This window comes from Puma concolor, chromosome A3, assembly GCF_028749965.1.
Source record: "Puma concolor isolate L17-30 chromosome A3, mPumCon1.1.hap2, whole genome shotgun sequence".
Taxonomy (NCBI): Eukaryota; Metazoa; Chordata; class Mammalia; order Carnivora; family Felidae; genus Puma; species Puma concolor.
Genome location: NC_141669.1, coordinates 140,733,717 through 140,741,109, shown reverse-complemented (window position 1 = coordinate 140,741,109; position 7,393 = coordinate 140,733,717).

The following is a 7,393-nucleotide window of genomic DNA, read 5'->3' as shown; positions in this document are numbered from 1 at the left end:
ACCACGCTGAAGTGGACCCGCCTGACCCCTGCTTTCACGTGGGGGAAGGTGGAGCCAGGAGAGGGTGGCAGGGCCGGGGTGTGGACCGAGCTCCCTGGCCCTGGTCGGGCGCTCCGGCCGGGCAGCTGGGGAGGTTTGCTGGGAGAGGGAGGGCCCGTGCGGGCTCCCCACGAGCGAGGCGTTCTCCGCAGTTGTCTGTGGGGTCTGCTGTCCTTGGTTTCTTGCCCTCCACCGCCCTTCCTAGGGGTCCCTTGACCACCAGGCCTCCCGCTACAGATGCTTTGAAGGCTCCCCACTCCTCTCGGGAGGAGCCCGTCCCGTCATGCCCAGAGCTCCTCCTCGCCCTCGTTGGTGGAGAGGCGTGGGGCGCGGGGGTCTCTGCAGTGGCCCGCTTGCAGGGAGACCTCAGGAGCACTGCAAGCCCAGAAGGGCAGTCCTCAGTTGTGGAGTTGCCAGTGTGGGAGCCCGCCCCGGGGACATCCGCTAATTGGGCGTGGCGGAGCCTGGAGGCTCCTGCTTGTGGATCTGTGTCCCGTGGCCTGTGACCCGCCCGGACAAGAAGTGTCAGAGTGAAAGTTGTCATGGGGATACTAGTGAGAGGCACGGCCGTCTCCACGGGCAGAGAGGACGAGAGGGGGTCCAGGCGGTGTCTGTGCTCAGGTGGCCTGGAGAGACCATTGCTGGAAAGTGGGCGGTAGGAAAGCATCTCAGGGGTGGGGTCTCGGGAGGCTCGCCTGAGCAGATCTGAGGTGTGCCTGCAGACACCCCATGAGAAGGGGCCCAAGTGAGCCGGACGGGTGGCGGGTACACCCGTCAGCTCCTGATTTGCTGCACAGAGACGTACCCCACCCCTCAGAAGGGTGGGTGTCCGGTGGGGACCCTCTGCCCCCAGCGCCCGGGGCAGGGGGAGCGAGGGCCCCGACTTGCAGAGCACAGTTTCTGCCTCCAGAGTTCCCGCATGTACTGAGGGGTCGCACGGAACGAGCCCCACTTGGCTTCTCTGGCTCAGTGTGGGTGTGGGAGGCCCACCATGCACGTGCACTGGCTCCCCACGCCCCGGGAGGAGGGAGGGCTGCCAGGGAGCAGGACCTGGAGCTGGGCCCTGGTGGGGGGGGGGGGGGGAAGGGGTCGAGGCCAGAGAGGGTGGGACTTGGGCGACAGGGGTCTGTGGAGCTGAGGGCGGCTCCCACTGCAGGCTCAAGGCGGGCCCTTCTGACCCAGCTTGAACCCTCCCGGGGTCGCGGGGCACCCTCCGTTCTGTGATCCCTGCAAGCATATTGAAGAGGGTCAGAGGGCACGAGTGCAGCCTCTTGGCACAGCCAGTGGGGGGGGCGGAGGGCCCCCTCCTCCCTTCCTGGGGGCTGGCTGAGGGTCCACTGGGAATGTAGTGCCGCCCTCCGACCCGGACCGGAGAGGGCGCCGCTGGCACGCGCGTGCCTCCACGTGTATTTGCTAAGCGTCTTCTGGGCCTCGAGCCCCGAGTTACACATCAGGGGTAGCCGGCAGAAGAACTCGGGGACCGGGAAGAGTGATGGGCAGGCAGTAGGCGCTCTCCAAATGAGTGTCGGATATCCAGGTGCCAAGCGTCCTTCAGGGAGCAGGGCCGCTGGGCTGGGCCTCCCATCCTGTGTCCAGGGCCTGCCCTGTGGCTCGAGAACCCCGGCCTCCGCTCTCCTGCGGCCATCCTCTCCCAAATGTCCCCCAGGCCTCCCCCCCCCCCCCCCCGGGGCTTGCTGTCAGGCGGGGCACCGCACTCCTCCAGGGGCTGGAAATGAGCCTGCCGGGCCCTGGGCTCTCCCTCCAGAGAGCCCCTCCTCTTCCCTGCTGGCGGGGCACCCTGCCCGGGCAGGCACAGTGTTGTCACAGGTTGCTAAGGCCACCCTCTGACCGGCCTCCTGCTCTACCTGTCTAAGCCACAGCCCTGAGTGAGACCTAAATCGGACGAGCCTCGCTCCCCAAGGCCCTCTACCTCTATCTTGCCTCTCCACGGGGACCACAGGCCTGAACCTTTGACTCTCTGGATCTCTGCTCTGGAACCACATCCATTCTTGAAAATGGCCATGTGTGCTTGAGGACAAAATGTGTATTTTCTCTTGGCCAAATGTGTTTATCTATTGGGTCAAGTTCGTTCATTGCGTTGTGGAGCATTGCTGTCTTTTTATTTATTTTTCTGTCCGCTTGATTTGTCCCCTTCTTAGAGAGGTGAGTTACAATCCCACTTTCAAACAGTGAACTTGTTTGACACACTTAAAATATTTATTATTAGTATTTATTTTCAGAGTGGTTTTAGGTTCACAGCAAAATTGAGTGAAAGTGCAGAGATTTCGTACATGCCCCCTGCCCCCACCCAGCCAATGAACCTGCACTGACGGGTCCTTGCCTGAGTCCATGGTTCACGGTGGGGTCGCTCTCCGTGTTGTGGCTTCGGTGCACTTGGACGGACGTATAAAGGCACTCTCCATCGCAGTGTCTCGCTGGGCGTTTCCACTGCCCTGAAACCCTCTGAGCTCCACCGGCAGTTCAGGCCCCCTGGCCCCCCACCAGGGACCACAGGCCTTGCAGCCTGCGTGGTAAAAGCAGCACTTTGGAAACTCTGGTTGCAGATCTGAGTCAAAAAGCTTGAGAAACACTCTTTGTGGATGATTCCCTCTTTCGTTAAGCAGCGTGCCTTCCTATTTCTAGGTTGGCGGTGTTTTTAATCTTTGCCCTAAATTCTAGATTGTCCGAAATCAATATTGCTATGTCAGCATTTGTTTTTTGGTTGGTAGATGCCTGGAGTATCTTTTTCCCTTTTTATTTTATTATTTTTTATGTTTTTATTTTATTTTTGAGAACAGGGGGAGGAGCAGTGTGAGAGGGAGACCCAGAATCCGAAGCAGGCTCCAGGCTCTGAGCTGTCAGCATGGAGCCCGACATGGGGCTCGAACTCGTGAACCACCAGATTGTGACCTGAGCTGAGGTCGGATGCTCAACTGACTGAGCCCCCCGGGGCCCCTCCTTTTTTACTTTTGACCATACTGCGTTTTTGTGTTTTGGTGCATCTCTGATAAGTACCAAATGGCTGTGTTCCTTTCCTTCTTTCAAACGCCAATCTCAGATTCTCAATCCTTTGATAGAACGTAGTCCTTTATGTTTATTGTAATTACTGATGCGTTTGCATCCTGTCTCTTACCAGGTTGTCTTAGAGGCTGGAGTGTTTGTGAGGAGCTGTTGTGGGCTTTCTTCTGGGTTGGCTCTGCCTTTTCCTTCCTCGCTCTTTTCCGACTGTGTGGACAACTCGGCTCTCTTCTGTGTGGTGGCTTTAGGACGTATCCACACATTCTGTGACACTCCTCCTACAAAAGTTGGAGTCGGACTTCCCTCCCCGTGCCGCAGGCTGGCCCTAGTGGCTCACTTCTGACGAGCGGGACGTGGCAGAACACATGCTGCATGAGGCTGGGCCGGGAAAAGGCGACAGTACCTCCACCTGGTGTGTCCTCTCAGAACACGCCTGCCCTGGAGCAGGCGGCCACGTGGAGACAGACAGAGCCCTCAGGAATGCCGGTTGCAGCCCAGGTCCCAGACACAGAGTGGGGAGCATCGCTCTGAGGCTCCTTCTGGTTGAGGCTCTGGACACCATGGACCCGGGGTCTCTTCTAATCACTGGCCTGCAAACCTCCTGAGCATGATGGATGGCCGTTTGATTTCAGCGAGTTCCGGAGTGTTTGTTACGCAGCCACGTTAACCGGGACATGCTGTGCCGTCATCAGCTTCTCTCCATCGGGGCCACACCTGGGTCCCATTCTCTGTTTGGGGCCAAGACCTAGGGAAGGGGTCATCCCATGGTTTCCTTTCCGTTGGAATGGCTCTTCTGCAAGAGACCAGGATTCCGTAAGACAGTTTTGCCGTGGCCTCGGCCAGGACCCACGGATTTCCAGATCAGATTCGAGCAACTTTTCTCTTCTTAGGGTACCTGCACCAGGAGGGTATGATGAATTTGTGTGCCGCTGCCCTGGTGTTGTAATAATTTCTCTGTTCTTGAATGTCATCTACATGGAAGCATATATTAAATACTCTTTTGAGGAGCACCTGGGTGGCTCAGTCGGTTAAGCGTCTGACTTTGGCTCAGGTCATGATCTCACGGTTCATGAGTTTGAGCCCCGCGTCGGGCTCTGTGCTGACAGCTTGGAGCCTGGAGCCTGCTTCCGGTTCTGTGTCTCCCTCTCTCCCTGCCCCTCCACTGCTCATGCTCTGTCTCTCTCTCAAAAATAAATAAAACCTTAAAAAAAAAAAAAAGGTAAATACATGCATACATACATACATACATACATACATATTCTTTTGGGCCTGACGGCTTTCGCTCAGCAGAACTTAGTTGGGTTTCGTTTGTGCTCTTGTGAGCTTGCTTGCCATGCTGTGGTTTCCTGAGTAGCATCCCATTATACAAACATACCAGAATTTGTGGAGGCGCCTGGGGGCTCAGTCGCATAAGCGCCCGACTTTGGCTCAGGTCATGATCTCACGGTTCGTGGGATCGAGCCCCACGCCGGGCTCTGTGCTGACAGTGTGGATGCCTGCTTGGGATTCTCTGTCCCTCTCTCTCTGCCCCTCCCATGTTTCTCTCTCAAAATAAATAAATAAACTTAAAAAAAACACACACACACCAGAATTTGCTTATCTGGTAGTCTCACCAACAACACCCGCGTTGTTTACGGTTTTGGGCAGCAATGAATAAAGCCCCCAGGAACCCACGGGCACAATTCGAGGACAGACTGACACCACCCCATGCAACCAGCAGGGGGAGCTCCCCCCAAGAATGAGAATGGAGACGCTGTTCTCCTCTTGGGTAGTAGACCGGGGAGAATTGCTGGCTCACAGGTAGATGTTTGTTTACCTTTATCAGAACCCAGCGAACTGTCTTCCAAGGCGGCTGCTCCATTTTACCCGCCGGTGATGTCTGAGTGCTGTGTGACGGTGCCATGTGCTTCCAGTCTTTTCAAACTCAGCCATTCTCCTGTGTTCCGCGTGGCATCTCACTTGGTTTGCATTTCCCTGGTGACCAGAGATGTAGGGTACATTTTTAACGTGCTTGCGGTCATTTGTCTATCTTCCTATGTGACGTGTGCGTTCAAAGATTCTGTTCGTGTGTGTGTGAGGGAGGGAGAGAGAGAGAGAATGTGAGCCAGCAGGGGAGGGGTAGAGAGAGGGAGAGAGAGAATCCCAAGCAGGCTCCAGGGTGTCAGTGCAGAGCCTGACATGGGGCTCCAATCCCACAACCGTGGGATCATGACCTGAGCCGAGGCCAAGAGTTGGATGCTCGACCATCTGAGCCACCGAGGGGCCCCTAGTTTGTTCATTTTTCTAAAACCGTGCTTTAAAAATAATTGAGTTTTAAGGATAAAAAATAGTCTACGCACATCTTTTCATCTGATACGTGCATTTTGAATATCTTCTTTCAGTCAATGGCTTGCCTTTTTATTTTTCTCATTGGTATCTTTTGAAGAACAGAAATTTTTGATATTTATGAAATCCAGTTTATCAACCTTCTCTTTTATGTGAGTGCTTCTCATGTCCTTTGAAAGAAATATTTGCCTACCCCAAGGCTGTGATGATTTGTTCTGTTTTCTTACAGAAGCCTCACACGTTAGCCTTGACATTTAGATGGCCCATGCTCTTAGTTTGTGTGATGTGAGGTAGGGCTGGGGTCCATTCCTTCCTCACCTGTCTGCTCTGTTGTCCCAGCACCAGTGGCTGGAAAGCCACCCTTTCCCTGCTTCGGTGCCCTTTTGAGAAGACCGGGTGCGGGTCAGTCCTGGAGGCCTGCCGGCTGCACCCATGTGGCTCTCCGGACACTTACAGCCACGTGGCCAGCAACCCGCCTGTTCTGGATTGCAGGGGAAATTCCCCTGTCGCCCCCGCCTGCCCGGTGCCTGCCATGCAGTGTGCGTTCATCGTCATGAACTTTCTCTTTACTCGACCAACCCCTGTGACCACCCCAGGTCCTGCAGGCAATGGGGTAGCTGGGGACTGGACCTCGCCTGGGAGGCGACAGGGCAGGCTGGCTGCATGCTGAGGAATGACGCCCAGAGGTCGGGAGTGTGGACTCGAGTCTCTGGCCACGTCTGTGTTTCCTCAGAGGAGACCTGGGGCTCTGGCCTCCGAGGACCTTGCTCCCATCCTGCAGCCTGCTCGGCTGTGGCCGGTGCACGGAGCCGCAGCTTCCCTCTCTTCCCCCAGTGGGTTGGGGGTCAAGGCGGGTACAGCCCACCCGACAGAGCACACCAGGCTTCCAGCCCCTGGGGTGGGGGGAGAGGTCAGGCGCTGGTGGGAGGCTTGGGGTCTGCGCTGGGTCTGCAGTGCCTCCAGGGCACCAGTTCCCATCAGGGGCAGCTCCTCCCTTTGTTGGGAGTGCAGACACATCCTCCACCTGCTCCCAGCGTGTCACCTTAGAGGATAGGGTGGCCCCACCCCCAGCGAGGCCTCCGCTTTCCTGGGGGCACAAAAGGGAGATTTGGGGATTGTCCTCAGTCTTTCTGGTGAGATGGTCCTAAATATTCACAGTGACCATCTCATCAGCTCCACAATGCTCGCTCTCCTGGGGCTCAAGGCCTGGCCTGGGGGGCTCCAGGAAGGGTTCTGAGTGTGGGGTGGGGGTGCACAGACAGTGGTGCAGAGCCGTTGTAGGTCGGGGTGGGGAGTGCAGCTGGGACAACCAGCCCTTGGGTCTGGTGGGATGCAGCCCCCAGAGGCCTTCATCCCAAGGCTCCCCAGGGAAGGACGGTGCAAGGAGGCCCTCCAGGCTGTCCCCTCCCCACCCCCGGGGTAAACTGGGACCCTCCAGTTCGGAGACTCAATCGCCTTCTTGCTCCCAGGCCAGGGTGTGACCTTCTGGGTGGGACCCCTGGGTGAGTCCCTGGGAGGGTCCTTGGGGGACTGTACCTGGGTATTAAATTTCTCTCTGGGTGGCTCTTAAACGGAGACTGCTAGGGGTAGCTGAGGACCAGGCAGGTGAACTGAGGCCTGGCTCCGAGGCCTGCGAGCCCCTCACTCCCAAGTGACGCCGGCAGGGTTATCTGGGGGCTTTCCCAGCAGCTCTGGTGATGGAGGAGGGCCACAGGAGGCGAGGGCCAGGCTACGTCCACCAGGAAACATGCTGGATGAGGGACGGCTGCTTAACGGGGGGAGGTGTTGGGTGGAGGCTTTGTTTACCTTTTAATTTGATATAATTTCAAACAAACTTACACTCAAGTTGCAAACATAGTGCAAAGGACTTGTATACACTCTTCATCTAGATTCACCAGTTTCTGATGTCCTGTCCCATTTGGTGTACTACATAAATACACGGTGATTTCTGAGCCGTCTGCAGGCGAGTTGCAGACATCGTGCCCTTTACCCCCGCCCCTTAGCACCTGTT